The 16,241-nt window shown below is 41.6% G+C and overlaps 1 protein-coding gene across 8 annotated transcripts in view; it reads right to left on the minus strand.

The window, feature by feature from the left end:
* si:dkeyp-120h9.1 (Y+L amino acid transporter 2-like) overlaps positions 1-16,241 on the minus strand; it is a 129,370-nt gene that overhangs the window by 91,000 nt on the left and 22,129 nt on the right. For 5 of the 8 annotated variants that reach the window (XM_060850262.1, XM_060850264.1, XM_060850261.1 and 2 more), the window contains one exon: positions 13,691-13,844. The exons of 2 other annotated variants lie outside the window; for them this stretch is intronic. The gene's annotated coding sequence lies outside the window, so the exon portion shown is untranslated. Of the gene's footprint in view, positions 1-4,420; positions 4,491-13,690; positions 13,845-16,241 lie in introns of those variants that run through there. One more of the 8 variants, XM_060850267.1, reaches the window with a different exon arrangement.

Consider the following 16,241-nt stretch of genomic DNA (forward strand, 5'->3'; position numbering starts at 1 on the left):
TGAACATCGAATTGTTTTGGCTTTTGCAGGTTAGTTATGTTTATTTGACCTCTTTCCTTTGGATGGTGAGTGGCTGGCAGCACTCAGCGTGAGAAGCCTTCAGTTGTCCTCTTTCTAATGACTGGCTTGTTACCGAGTTAAATTACAGCACTCAAAGCAGGGATGGCTAGTGAGTAATTCTACTTGCTCAAATCCAGGCCAGTGCACCTTCCTCCACTCTGACATGGAAAACAGGTCTGCAGTCGATTTTAACCTTTTTTAAAAAATATATTCAGCATGGGGCAAACACAAAAAATGTCTGGAAGAAGTGACATTCTGCTGAGGTAAGATAGTTCATTGTTCGATTATCTGTTCCTATTACACCTTTCTCTCTGTTTGAGGGTTCCTGGATATTCCACTGATCTCTCACTACATTTTGCTGGACATTACTGAATTTACATCCACAGTCTTTTGTCTGTCACAGTCTTCTTATGTGCAAGTCTTCAGGCTAGCAGGGCTGGAAAAAATGTCTTGAATTGTTCTAGCACTTCAAATCACCTGAGCTGAAAGGAAAGTTAAAGTTGTCTTTCAAATTCACTGAGAAAAGGGAGTGTATCTCAGGAACGCACAGAGAATCATAGCTAGTGATTGTGCAGATAGTCACAAAAGTGGTACACTTGCAACCTTACACTACCTTTAATGCAATTCATTTGCATTAGAAATTAAGAAGTGAAGATGGAGTGATACTTCAATTTGATTGAATGCCTGTAAAAGATATTGTTAGGAAAAAAAAGGTTGAATCTTCAGTTTTGCCATTTATTTTAAGACCTTTAAAAACTGTCTTTATAAATATACGAGGAGAAAGTGAGGACTGCAGATGCTGGAGATCAGAGCCGAAAATGTGTTGCTGGAAAGGCGCAGCGGGTCAGGCAGCATCTAAGGAACAGGAGAATCGACGTTTCGGGCATAAGCCCTTCTTCAGGAGCTTTTTCTTTTCATTTGCATAATAAATGTTATTATTTTTAAAAGCACACATTGACATCTTTGTGTGAATATGATCAACGACTGACCATCACAGTAACAACATCACAAAAATGAAACTTATTGATCAAGTCAGACTTCATGCTGGAATAGGAGTGGTCCATTACTGGGCTCATAGGCTTGACCATTATTATATTTTCTTTCCCTTCTCTTCCTTGCGCGTGTGTATGCACATGAAGTCGCAAACACTATTCTCAGTTTGAATATGTGAACATGTAATACGCCTGGTTTAACTCAAAAGGAGCTTGCTATATATCACTTTTAATTCAACTTCACCAAAATAGAGATTCATTTTCAAAAATAAACTAAAGCTCTTTACAGACAGAAGGTGAGGAGAATAAAGGAGTTCACACGCTCTCCTGCCCATCTTTCAATTTAATACCAGCCTTAACGTCTTAGTTAAGAGCTGAAAATGTGTTGCTGGAAAAGCGCAGCAGGTCAGGCAGCAGCCAAGGAGTAGAAGAATCGACATTTCAGGCATGAGCCCTTCTTCAGGAATGAATCAGGAATGAGGAGAGTGTGCCAAGCAGGCTAAGATAAAAAGTAGGGAGGAGGGACTTGGGAAAGGGGTGTTGGAAATGCGATAGGTGGAAGGAGGTTAAGGTGAGGGTGATAGGCCGGAGTGGGGGTGGGGGCGGAGAGGTCAGGAAGAAGATTGCAGGTTAGGAAGGTGGTGCTGAGTCCGAGGGTTGGGACTGAGACAAGGTGGGGAGAGGGGAAATAAGGAAACTGGGGAAATCGGAGTTCATCCCTTGTGGGTTCACCTCCTTCCACCTATCGCATTTCCAACGCTCCTCCCCCAAGTCCCTCCTCCCTACCTTTTATCTTAGCCTGCTTGGCACACTCTCCTCATTCCTGAAGAAGGGCTCATGCCCGAAACTTCGATTCTCCTGCTCCTTGGATGCTGCCTGACCTGCTGCGCTTTTCCAGCAACACATTTTCAGCTCTGATCTCCAGCATCTGCAGTCCTCACTTTCTCCTTAACTTCTTCGTTAGCCAAGAATGATGCATCATTGTTGGGGAGTGAGAGATATTGTGTTATGACATATGGTATTATAGGTTATCTTTATTAATCCACTCACCAGCTCACTATATTTTTGCTTCCTTTTCACACCTTATCAGCCCAACAGCCCCTCTTTCTCACTAGAATATATATCTTTGTTGAGAGTTATGATGCATCTCCTTGAAATGTCTGCAACTGTTTCTCTACCATATTATCCTTTAGCCTGGTTTCCATTACAACCTACCCTTTACTCTGTCTTCATACTCGTGAAATACTCTTAAAGTAACAGAATTACAAGTGCAAGTTTTTCACCTGCAAACTGAATGTAAAATTCTATCATGATGGTATCACTCTTACCTAGAATAGTCTCTCCTAGAAGGACATTAACTCTTTTTTTCTGATTACAGGTTGCTCAGTGGTTAGCACTGCTGCCTTACAGCACCAGAGACACAAGTTAAATTCCACCTTTGGGTGACTGTGCAAACGCCAGAGATTCTCCCCGTGTTTATGTGGGTTTCCAGCGGGTGCACCAGTTTCCTCCCACAGTCCAAAGATTTGCACATTAGTTGGATTGGCCATATTAAATTGCCAATAGAGTTCAGGGGTATGTAGGGCATTAGCCGTCGGAAATGCAGGGTTACAGGGGAAAAAGGGTAAGGCGATGGATCTGGATGGGATACACTTCAGAAGGCCAGATGGACATATTGGGCTGAATGGCTTGTTTCCACACTGTAGGGGTTCTATGAAAATATGATCAGATTCAAAACAGTTCTTAAATTCCTTCTTTTTAGAAAGTACTTATCTAAGAAACTGACCCAAATTCTTTGAACTTGTCCTCGAGACTCCCTTTGCCGATTTGTCTAATTTATAACAAGAATCTGAATTTCCTACAAATATTGCAGTACCTTTCTTAAATAAAAGGGTATTAAATAAATACTAGGTAGTTATCGTTTACAAATGACATAAGGAAATTACAGAAATTAAAGGTAGACAGGAAACAGAGAATGAGGAATTTGAATAAATAATTAGCAACAAAACAAAATTTAGAAAATGGGACTGAAAGCCAACAAATTTCCTGGACCAAATGGTGTACATTCAAATGCTTTAAAATACATGACTGTTCTTCTTAAGCAGTACCTCAAGACAGAGATGACTTTCTTCCACTCTGGAGGTGTAGATCCTGAGGTAACCAAAAAGTACAACATTATATTATATCTGCACACCCTGCCACAGATGAGGCCAGAGGGTGAGACGATTAGATGTTTGCGTGCTCCTTCCAGAGTTTGCTCCACTGGCCCCTATCTGGGCCTAACAGAAATTCTGGAAATGACGAATATTTTTGCAGGGTGCCCTTTCTTTGGTTTCAACAGTCCAGGACAAGAGCTTCCCAAGCAATCCATCATGGCTGACAGCAAGCTGGTGAGTTTCCTGTGCTATTTTCACCCGACATCTGCTCTTTATATCACAGAGGGTTTTTTTGCTGGGCATTAGCCTTCCTTGGTGTTCAGATTCTGCATTCTTTCCAACAGATTTTGGTGGCACTTCCATTCATGAATCACCTTGTGTTTGAGAAATAGGAGCTCTCAGATTGCCTGGTCACTCTCGTGATTCCAGTCCTAATATCTTCTGGTACAGAAAACTAGATCCTCCGCATGTGTTGTTTATGATGGATTCAGGGACAAACCAGGTGCCTTGGACATTCGATTGTTCCTGTTTGCTGAACATTGCCAAGTTAGCTGTGAGACATTGACTGTAAAAGGCTTTTCACCATAGAATCCTTAAGTCTCCAGTGACATGGCATTTCCTACAGAAGCATTTCTGCTGCTGCTCATTTTTGGGCCAGGCTAATGGTGATAGTAGAGTAGCTAAGACAATAGTCGGTCTAGCAGTTGTCAGCTCCCGTTATGATGTTAGTAATGCAAACATCCTTGTTGTCCTTTATCAGATGTTAACATAGTCAAGCAGGTACCAATGGGAGGAGCAGGGTGCTGGTATATGGTCTTGCATTAATCTCTCTAATGAAATAAAGTGCTTGTTATAACCAAGCCATATATGCATTTCGTCAAAGTGATGACTACACTGCTGGTGGCCTTCCTAATTCCTTCTTTGCCAATCAAGCTATTCCAGAGGATTGTATCCCTCACAATACTGCAATGAAATCACCAAGCAGGATCAATTAATCTCTTACTGGTACATGGGACAAAGCTTGGTCAAGACTGGAGTCTCTTTGGTCTCATCCATTGCTTCCAGGGCAGGGTATGCACATAGATGACTGTAATTTACTGTTTCGGCTCTACTGAATAAAACTATAATCAGGTTAGACTGCCCCTTATGGGGCACTATCGCAAAAACACAAATAAACAATTAACAGAAAATAAAAAGTGAACAGAAACTTACTGAATCAGAACAACATCCTTTGGCGTGATGATGCATTCCAACTCAGGTGGGGTACTGCCTCTGGGCTTGGGTGAACTGAAGGGTCAGAAGGTGTCTGCTTATCCCTTTGTGGAAAACACTGAGTTGGTGAACTAATTCACTTTTCATGGCAAAACCAACATCAGAACTGCATTCACAAACAAAGTCAGATTTTGAAAGATTTGTAGCTCAGGTTGAGGTTCAGGATGTAAGCTTGCTCGCTGAGCTGGAAGGTTCATTTTCAGATGTTTTGTCACCATCGCAGGTAACATCATCAGTGAGCTTTCAGTGAAGCACTGGTGGCATTGCCCACTTTTTATTTGGGTGTTCAGGTTTCCTGGGGTTGGTGATGTCATTCCCTGTTCTTTTTTTCCAGGGAGTGGTAAATGAGATCCAAGTCAATGCGTTCCTTTGGCAAACAGGCTACGATAGCATTGTAGGCAAAAGGGAGGACTGCAGATTCTGGAAACCAGAGTTTAGGTCACAGTGATGCTGGAAAAGCATAGCCAGTCAGGCAGCATCTGAGGAGCAAGAAAATCAATGCTTCGGGCAAATGCCCTTCGTCAGGATGAAGGGTTTTTACCCGAAACATCGATTTTCCTGCTTTTCGGATGCTGCCTGATCTACTGTGCTTTTCCAGCACCACACTCTTGAGGAAATATGATACAGCCATTCAAAATTATTAGGGATCTTTACAGAGTAAATAGAAATAAATCGTTCCCACTGGTGCAAGAGTCAATAACGAGAGAACAATGGTTCAAGGTTGTGCCCTTGATGATCCTTTAGTCAAAATCTTTTTTATGTAGTGGGTGGCTAGGATCCAGAATGCTTTGCCATGGGGATAATGCAAACAAATGCAGCCACATTTCAAAAGCACCTAAACGGAAAAAAATGGTAGGGCTACGATCAAAAAGGTAGGGGATTGGGGTCAGCTAATGTGCTCTTGTAGAGAGCTTGCATGGACAGAATGAGCCTAATGATCGTCTTCTGTGCTGTCACCACATTATGAACCCTCGCTAACATTTTGGCACGAAGACTGAAAGAGATGGGTTAAGTTTTACACTTGAGGATTGCCTCTTGCTAAAAACCAAGTCAAGAAAATTTGATAAATGTGACAAAGTCAAACTGCTGCCATAATTTGCAGAAATGTCACTAAATTATTTTCTAAAAATTTAGACTAATCATTGTGACATTTATCTATGAAGAGGAAACATGCACAAAACTAGATGTACCAATCTGACGTCAAATCACGCAAATCTCTTCAAGGTACATTACACGTTAGTTTCAGCATTTCAAAAGAATCAGCTCAAACTGCACTGAGCTAAACAAAGACTGTCACAAAGCATCTCAATAAGCTTGCATTTTCTTTCTTTCTGAAATGTTACAAAGCACTTGGGAAGGTACACTGCTTCTCAAACTCCATTCCTCAGGGATCACCAGAAAATTTACAATTTAATCAAAGCTTGCAAAGCTCCTGATTTACATGTCTGATGAAATCAAGCTAACAAAAAAAAACATAGGAATAGAAACCTGGCCTAACAATAGTTATTTAGATACTTATTAAATCAACCAGTTCAGAAATGTTATTATACACCCCAAGGAACAGGTGGTATTTAAACCCAGGCCTCCCGACCACTGCACCACAACAGCTCTACAATAATTGTTACTTTTTTATCTAATGAACCTGTTCAGAGATGCTACAGAGTTATAGGAATGTACAGCACAGAAACAGACACTTCGGTCTAACTCACTCATGCTGACCACATATCCTAACTTAAACTAGTCCAGCACTTGATCGATATCCCTCTTAACCGTTCCTATTCATACACCCATCAAGATGTCTTTTAAATGCTGCAATTGTACCAACCTCTACCACTTCCTCTGGCTGTTCATTCCATACACATACCACCTCTGCGTGAAAAAGCTGCCCCTTAGATCTCTTTTATATCTTTCCCCTCACATCCTCAACCCATGACCTCTTGATCTGGACACCCCCACCCCAGGGAAAAAGACTTTGTTTATTTACTCGATCAATGCCCCTCATGATTTTCTAAACCTCTGAGGTCACCCCTCAGCCTGTGACTCTCCAGGGAAAACAGCCCTTGCCTATTCAGCCTCTCCCTATAGCTCAAACCTTCCAACCCTGACAATTCACACCCCTGGAGCAGGTAGGACATGAACCCAGGCCTCCTGGTCCAGATATGGGGACACTACCATTGCACCATAAGCAATCCCTAATTACTAATTATTACAAATTTTAATCACAAGTAAACAACTATGAACAATCAACATGTGGCTCAAATACTAACCCCCTTTTAAAACTGCTACACACGTATGGATAGATAGACCCCAACAAAAAAAAGTCCAATCCATTGCTAAATACTGCCAACAGGACCAAAACACAAGTACTGATACACAACAACTCACAGCATAACAAGTCATGTCTGTGGACATTTCAGAATTTTTTGTAATCAGGACCACATTTTCTTTGAGTAAAATCGAATGACAATTTGTATAAAGACCACCTAATTAACTAAATGTTTGGCTTCAAAGTTAAATTTTCAGGTAACAAAACCATAGTTTATTGTACACTGCACTCTAGCTTAACTTTCCATGATCAAGTCACAATGAGGCACAGGAGTTTCTGTGATAGAGTTAGTGGTCTTATGTCGAGTGCATGCATCTGAAACCCTGCATGTCATTTTTGGCTTTCGAAAGTCTTTCAATAGTCACCCAAACAGAAGATTTTGGATAGCTGCCATTTTAACAATCATAGAGAGCAAAAGTAACAATCACCATGGTACGGAAAGCATGAATTTCTCACACTTGTCAGCATACATTTGTTCAGTCTAATTCCTAAATTATACACAGCAAGTTTGGACCTCAATACAGCCAATTAAGATTAATGATGTTCTTAGCTCAAAGCTATCAAACTTATATCCTGACCTCTTCTTATTAACAATAATTCTATCTTAGATTAGACCATTGCATGTTGGATTTCTTTGAATGGTTATCACTTTGGTTATGATTTTTTGCAGGTCAATACCATATTTTCATTGAAGCAACACTAATTTTACATTGATTTAAGACTGAGTGCAAGCAGAAATTCACCCGAACCTGCTAATTATTAAATAGCTTTAAATACTTTTCCAGCATCACTCTGATCTAAACTACGATAGCTTTGTGACATTCAGTTCTGTCACCACTGGGACTGTCCAAATGGATCCACGTTCTCCTGTCTCTGTGCCACTTTTATCCACCCTGCTGCTCGGGTTATCCCACTGCTCCCCTCGCTGTGTTCCCACTGCCATTTTTGTTTAAAATAAGTGACGACAGAGATAATGCATGCATTGATTTTGAACCTTCAGATTTTCCTGGACTCTGTAATATTAAAATTAAATAGGAATCTCTCACTAGACATTGATGGAATATTAAAGAGCTAAACTGTACTAAGTGAACATTCTAGAAATGGGTGGGGACGACAGTCAGGCAAGAGTGTGAATCACTCCCACCCTAATTCGACAGTCATTTGCTACAAGTCCCCAAATATTATTAACTTACACTATCTCTTCCATTCAGAAATGCTTTCTAGCCATCCCCTGAAGTTAGGACATCTCACACCTGCGTTGTCTTGGAGAATCACTCAGTCCAGAAATCATCTGCATAATGACTCCCCAGGATTATGGCATTAGCATTATCTCCCAGGATGGTCTCATTATGCCATTTTACCTGGAGTAACATGTGACTGAGTGACTGGTGGTTGTCTTGAGTGGCATGTGACTGTGGGGGAATGGCCAGAGCATCTGTAAGCATTGCAACTAACCTGAATTAAGGAGAGGTGTTTCCTTTGTTCAGGGCCTCACTTTGACTCAACCTTGCATGTCTGCAATGGGGGTCAAAGGGGGTCACCTAGCTTGTGCAAGCGTTAATAAACTTTCACGGTTTGCAGAAGTTGGTGTGTGCTAATTGCATCACGTGTAAGAAACCTTGTGAAAAGAACCTAACAACTCCAGAATGGTTCCTGTGATCTGTAGGCAGCAAATGCAATGCCAGTATTCAAAAGAAAAGAGGGAGACACAAAACAGGGAATGCAGGAAAATGATCCTGATAATAGCCATAGGGAAAAATGTTAGAGTCATGGCATGGTCTATTATGTGCTCGTGATATGACTGGACAGAGTGAGCATAGATTTATGGAAGAAATATCATGCCCATCTGTGACCTGAAATCTGTCAAATTCTGATAGTATCACACGAGCATTTAACAAATCATCTTTCTTGTAGACATCACCCAGAAACTCTAAGACGACACAAACCATCACTGTTGCTTCACAGGAGATGTAAAAGCAGTAAACATGAAGGTCCTCCCTGGTTTCTCTTTTTGTAGAGTCAAAACACACAACTAAAATGGATACATGATTCACCATCTGAAAATACTGCAGGGTAATCACAACTCAATTCACACTGAAAATTTGCGACAAGTTTCCTCAATAACCACTACTGTTTTAGATTTAAGGTAAAAATGCTAATTCTTAGTTTCCACCCTTTACTTTTAACACTACCATCATTTGCTATGAGGTTTAGTTTCCCAAAGTCTGTGGGTGGAAGTTAGACATAAAGCCAATCTTACACAATGTTTACTTATATTACCCACATCTTCAAACCCAACTGCCACAATTCCAGTCTGATTCTACTCATAGGAACAAGTTGATGGCTATTATTTACATACAGTTAAGAAATTAATAAGATTAACAAACTTCAATGGGTTAGATGAAGGAACTGAGTACAGTTGACAAAGTTAGGTTGGAAAGGGAGCAATAAGGAAAACACAAAACCTATAAAAGGACACAGACAGAGATTGAGCAAGAAGTTGGAATTTGGAATGTAATGTGCAGAAGAATCAAGTTTTCCACTTAGTAGGAAAAACAGAAATAAAATTATTTAAATAGTGAACACAAAGCAATGCTGGCTGTCAGAGGGCCTAGATTTCCTTATACAGAAATCAGAGGTTTAGCACGCAGTTAGGAAAACAAACGATACATTATACTCTAATCTGTCGAAATAAAGGCTAATAGCAAAGAAGTCTTACTGCAATTATACATGGCCATGGTGAAGTAACACTTAGGAACATTGAGTACTTTTCTGGTCTTAGTCATGGACAGATATATTTATCTAAGGGAAAATGCAACCTAAGCGTATTCGACAGATTTCCAAGAATGAAGGGACTGTCATGTGACAGCTGAAAGACAAGTCAGAGTGTGTTTTTATATCAGGTCACAGAGTGTTTTTATACAAACACAAAAGATATGGAATAAATTAAAGGAATTGCAGACACAAATTCAATATGAAGAATCTGACATAGTAGATATTAGACAGACATGGTAAAAGATAGTCAAAATTGGGAACTAAATTTGTCAATTTATAACATGTACATGAAAGGTAATGAAAATGGTACAGGGGAGCAGTAGCCTTAATCATGAAGCATGAAACCAATTCCCTTCAATGATAGGATTGGAATACTATGAGGAGATGAGCAGATAGTGGCAATTAGAGAAATAGGTAAGAATGGAAAGTTGTACTCAGTTGTGTATCGGGTCCTTGGGGTAGCAGCTGTGAAGTGGTAAATGCAGCGCTTATCTGAGCATGTAGGTAATACAGCAAATTCTTGTTTAACATTGCTGTGCTCTACTTTGCTTTACTTCAATGTCATTCAATTGCAACCTGCAATCTTGTTTACAATTCCAAGATTCAGTTTGAAGTTGTTTTGCATAGGTATGTCATCGGGCTACGTGACTGATTTGTGTCATATTAGAGCAGCCTCAGTAGTTCCCTAACCAACCCTCTTGCTGCTGACCCTCCTGCTTACAGTTCTGCTGCTCCCAGACTCACCCCTTGCCAATCCTTGTCCATGCAAAAACATTCACGACATGCACGCTCCCTGTGAGGCGAGGAAATGACAACAGTCAAGCTGTGGATGCGACAGGAGTAAAGACAATGGTCTTAACAGTTGCACCAATGTTTCCACGTCAGGGCCCCAAACTTTCATCACCCAAGAGTTCCAATTTCAGAGCCAATGTCCCATTAACTGAAGGTCCGAGGTGCAGATCTGCTCCACTGTGAAGCAGGTTATTAAATATTCATTTATCGTGTGCAGGTTTAACTCGGTCAGCATTTACTGCCCATCCCTAATGTCTCGTGAGAAGTTGTTAGTGAACTGCCTTATTGAACTCTGCAGTCGTTATGGCGTAGCAACTTCCAAGATTCTGACCCAACATTTTAGAAGGAAGGCAATAAGATCTCTTGTCAGGATGGTGAATGTCGTGGGGAGGATCTTAAAGGTTGCGCTGTTCCTAAGCTTCTACTGCCCTTGTCCCTAACAGGCCACATGTTTGGCATTTGGGGTGGGGTGAGGGGGGTGGGCATGTGGAGAAATAGGAAATAAATATAATAGCTATCACTGGTGAAAAAAAAACTCAGGAGCTAATGGGGTTAAAGACCAAAAAGTCTCCTGGGCCTGATGGGAGGCATCCTAGGATATTAAAGGAAATAGCTGCTGAGATAGCAAATACAATGTAACAGTTTTAACTCAATAAAGAAACATGACTAAAAAAAAGCCAGTTAGCTGAAGATATAAAAATGTTAAGAACATATTATAAACAAGGGGCAGCACGGTGGCTCAGTGGTTAGCACTGCTGCCTCACAGCACCAGGGTGCCAGGTTCAGTTCCAGCCTCAGGTGACTGTCTGTGTGGAGTTTGCACATTCTCCCTGTGTCTGCATGGATTTTGTCCGGGTACTCCGGTTTCCTCCCACAATTTCCACCTATTTAACCTACTTGCGGAACATTTCAGAGAATACCTCTGGGACACCCGGACCAACCAACCCAACCAGCCCGTGGCTCAACACTTCAACTCCCCCTCCCACTCCACCAAGGACATGAAGGTCCTCGGACTCCTCCATCGCCAGACCATAGCAACACAACGGCTGGAGGAAGAGCGCCTCATCTTCCGCCTATGAACCCTCCAACCACAAGGGATGAACTCAGATTTCTCCAGTTTCCTCATTTCCCCTCCCCCCACCTTGTCTCAGTCCCAACCCTCGAACTCAGCACCTTCTTCCTGACCTCTCCGCCCCCACCCCCACTCTGGCCTATCACCCTTAGCTTAACCTTGTTCCACCTATCGCATTTCCAACGCCCCTCCCCCAAGTCCCTCCTCCCTACCTTTTATCTTAGCCTGCTTGGCACACTCTCCTCATTCCTGAAGAAGGGCTCATGCCCAAAACGTCGATTCTCCTGCTCCTTGGATGCTGCCTGACCTGCTGCTTTTCCAGCAACAAATTTTCAGCTCTTTCCTCCCACAGTCCAAAGATGTGCAGGTCAGGTGAATTGGCCATGTTAAATTGCCCAAAGCGTTAGGTGCATTAGTCTGAGGGAAATGGGTCTGGGTGGGTTACTCTTCGGAGGGTCGGTACAGACTGGTTGGGCTGAAGGGTCTGTTTCCACACTGTAGGGGATCTAATCATTATAGCATATGCATTACATATTATTAAGCCAAACTTGTTACAATGAGAGTGTTGCAATTTATGGTCGTCATACACTATTTTCTTAAGTGTTCATGAGGAGCTATAAAGCCAAAGATGTTTATGAAGTTAGGCTTCTCACCTCCCTATGTTGTTCCCCCCACCTGTAACAGGTACTAACAGGTACACTGAGGAGACTTCAGGAGGCCTAAACTTTGAGAAAGGAACATCAGTGAAAAGAAGCAACAGGAGCGGGGAACGGAGGAATAATGGGCCGACCAGAATACTCCTTCAAGCACACGCATGGCAGGAGATCTGGGATTGATATTGTAAACAACCTGCACACAAAATATTGCTTTCTGAGTACTTCCAATTCTTTGAAAAACTTAAGAGCATGAGGAACTCCCTGTGATGTACGCTAGTTACTGTAGAGAACTTCAGTAAAACTGTGTGTATCCCCTTTCAAGTGTACTACTGGATTTTTGTTGCTATTTGTAGTAGAGCTGTCCTTTATAGACCTAAGCATGGAAGTGTTCTAATTAACGTGATGGAACTCTGAGTCTTCAAAGTGTGAAGGTCTGTTTTGTCTGATATCACTGAATTAGTTGCACCGTTCTCAATGGATGGAATCTTACCCTTGTGTTGAGGGTTCCTGCAAGAACATGGGCCACACATGTATCTGTGCAAGTGGCTGACTGGGCACAATCACATGGTGCCCAGTCAATTAGTTAGCAAAGACAAGGGCATTGGCATGGTGGGCAAGTGCAGGAATTTGCTGACCCTAACATTACCTCCTGGGATCAGACTGTGTTTGGGTAGGTATCCCCTTCCTATCATCCTATAGCAATTGTTACTTATTAGTTGTGTGTAATCCTCAAGAGTGCTGTTGCCCACCCTGCTCACCTTTGCATCTGTCACTGCCTGGATCCCCAAAAGACCTGTGAACCTCACAATGGTTATTCACAATTACTTGCTATGTCCCAGAAAAGACAGCAAGTGCTCCCCAAGGTTCAACAAAGCTTTTCAAGAAAGGTAAAGTCTGCCAAATCCCGGGAAGAGAGATTTGTCATACAAGGAGAACTAGTGTTGACTAGCCCTGTATTCACGAGGCAAATAACCCAAGTGTCTTCTTTAACCACCTCGTACACCTCTCCGGTTGTCTTCAAGAATCTGTAAGAATAAGCACCAAGGACTCTTTGATCTTCAATATCCCCTAAGTTCCTACCATTCATGGTGTACTTCTTTTTCTTGTTGGTCCTCCCAAAACGTATCACCTCATACTTTTGTGGCCAACACTGTAAGCAACTGGGCCCAACATAAATTGAAAGCATGGCCTAACGAATGCAAAGAGGCCAAAAGCCAACAATGATCAGCTCAGGTCTACATTGCATTTGAACAATGGGAGAATCATGATGACCTGAAACCCATGAAGAGGCACTCAGCCAGAACAAAAGGGAAATACATTGTGTTTGTGTACTGAGGAACTTCGATTTTCTGATTGGCATGGGATGGGAGTATTTTGTTCGGATAATCGAATGCCAGATAATTGAGGTTCCTCTGTATTTCCTGGTTTAGACCAGACCCCTTGGCATCATGGAGCAATCATATCTTGTAAAGGGGATGGGTAAACCATCAATGACCTGACTTAACTTCATTGGACACTGTGACCCTGCCCTAGCTAAAATCAGAGTACATTCTAGAAGAGCTGAGAAAAGGGGAGATAAGAAAGGATACCTGGCAAACGACTTGGCCAGCAAAGACGCCGCGTGTGACCCACTGCCGTTCGAAGATGACTCGAGTGCCCTCTCGACGTGCTCAGTGAATTGGATGAAGCAGCTCAATGAAGTTCACCAGAGTAGGTGGTACGTGTGTTTTTCAAGCAGTCAGCCTAGTAGGGAAAAATTAACTTAACTTGTAGAAGAGTAGTTTGCTTAACTTGCAAATGTTTTAATAAAACTAAATTTGAACCACAGTTCTTTGTAGGAGTGTCTGAACAAATAAAGTTTTATAAGTAATAAACTGGTTGCAGTATCTATTTCGCCTGCAATATTTTTCAGGATTAAATGCCATTTGCCATCGGTCTGCCCATCTCATCAGCTCACCTATCTTGTCAGGTACTCAGAGGCTTTCCTCCTTGCTATTTACCATACCACCATTTTTTTGTGTCATTTGCAAACTTACTGATCAAGCATCAGACATTCAAGTGTAAAGCATTAATGGACACAGTGAACGACGAAAGACCTTTTACTATGTCGCTGCTGACAGGCATCGAAAGCACAAAAACAACCTTCGAGCAATATGGTGCAAATCAATTTCAGATCCAATATGCCAAACTGCCCTGACTCTTGCCTTCTTGACCAGTTTCCCATGCAAAGCCTCATAAAATGCCTTACTGAAGTCCATGTATACCACAACTGCTGTGTTACCATCATTCAGACATCTAGTCACCTTCACAAAACCCTCAAACAAACCTGTCAGACATGATTCCTCCAACAAAGCCATGCTGATTACCGGTGATTAATCATCGCTTGTGGAGTTATTCTGAGAATTTTTTCCAATAATTTCCCTGCCTCAGATATTTAACACACTGACCATAGTGCCTTGGTGTTTCCTAATACTCTTTGTGAGCAAATGGTACCACATTAGCTGTCTTCCAGTTCTTTGCTACCTCTGCTGTGTTCAGAGAAATTTGAAAATTAAATGTTATGGTCCCTGCAAATTTCTCTATTGCCCCTCACTGCAGCCTGGGATATATCATTCCTGGGCCAACATGGTGGCAGAATGGCTGCCAGAGCTCATCCACTCCATCGTTTTTTTTGTTTGTGTTTCTTTTAAAACTTTTAACTTCTTAAAAACATTTTAAACTTACTCAGATGTCGCAGGGAGGAGAGGTCCTTTGCAGACCGGAGGCAAAGCCTTGAGTTTTGGAAACCCAACGAAGTCTAGAGATCTGGCCCAGTGCAGTCTGAAGGAGAGTTGCTGCTATGGGCTGGGGTGGATGGACTGTAAACTGAGTTTTTAAACATTTTCTTTCATTCTTATGCGTGACTTTTTCCTTATTATTTTGTCTATTTTACACCAAATACTTTAGTATCTGTGCCATACTTGGTGACACTGCAAACTTCTTACTCTGCTCATTTGATTGCATTTGACAATAAAGCTAATTCAAATTCGATTCAAATTTATCCACCATCTGCTAAAACCAATTTTGAGAGGGAAGACATATTAATGGTTTTAGCAGATGGTGGATAAATTTGAATCGAATTTGAATTAGCTTTATTGTCAAATGCAATCAAATGAGCAGAGTAAGAAGTTTGCAGTGTCACCAAGTATGGCACAGATACTAAAGTATTTGGTGTAAAATAGACAAAATAATAAGGAAAAAGTCACGCATAAGAATGAAAGAAAATGTTTAAAAACTCAGTTTACAGTCCATCCACCCCAGCCCATAGCAGCAACTCTCCTTCAGACTGCACTGGGCCAGATCTCTAGACTTCGTTGGGTTTCCAAAACTCAAGGCTTTGCCTCCAGTCTGCAAAGGACCTCTCCTCCCTGCGACATCTGAGTAAGTTTAAAATGTTTTTAAGAAGTTAAAAGTTTTAAAAGAAACACAAACAAAAAAAACGATGGAGTGGATGAGCTCTGGCACAGGAGCCCATTCTGCCACCATGTTGGCCCAGGAATGATATATCCCAGGCTGCAGTGAGGGGCAATAGAGAAATTTGCAGGGACCATAACATTTAATTTTCAAATTTCTCTGAACACAGCAGAGGTAGCAAAGAACTGGAAGACAGCTAATGTGGTACCATTTGCTCACGAAGAGTATTAGGAAACACCAAGGCACTATGGTCAGTGTGTTAAATATCTGAGGCAGGGAAATTATTGGAAAAAATTCTCAGAATAACTCCACAAGCGATGATTAATCACCGGTAATCAGCATGGCTTTGTTGGAGGAATCAAACCTGCCCGGTGCTGCTCTGTCATGAATGCAGATGTAAAGCGCTCATTTAAAACTTCAGCTCTGCCTTCCAGCTCTAAACACAGATTATCCTTATGGCTCTACTGGGCATCATCCTTTGTCTAGTTATCCACCTAATATAGAAAACACCTTTGGATTTTTATTTTATTTTATCTATCAGTGCTTTTCTATGTTCACTCTTACTTTCCTAATTGAGGTAACCTATTGGATGTTCTCTGCACCTCTAGGGCTTCTGAACCCTCAGTATCTACCAGAAGCTTCTCTTTATTTTCCTTCATTTAATCCTGTATGTTCTTCAATACCCAA

The sequence above is a fragment of the Hemiscyllium ocellatum genome, chromosome 34, assembly GCF_020745735.1.
Source record: "Hemiscyllium ocellatum isolate sHemOce1 chromosome 34, sHemOce1.pat.X.cur, whole genome shotgun sequence".
Lineage (NCBI taxonomy): Eukaryota > Metazoa > Chordata > Chondrichthyes > Orectolobiformes > Hemiscylliidae > Hemiscyllium > Hemiscyllium ocellatum.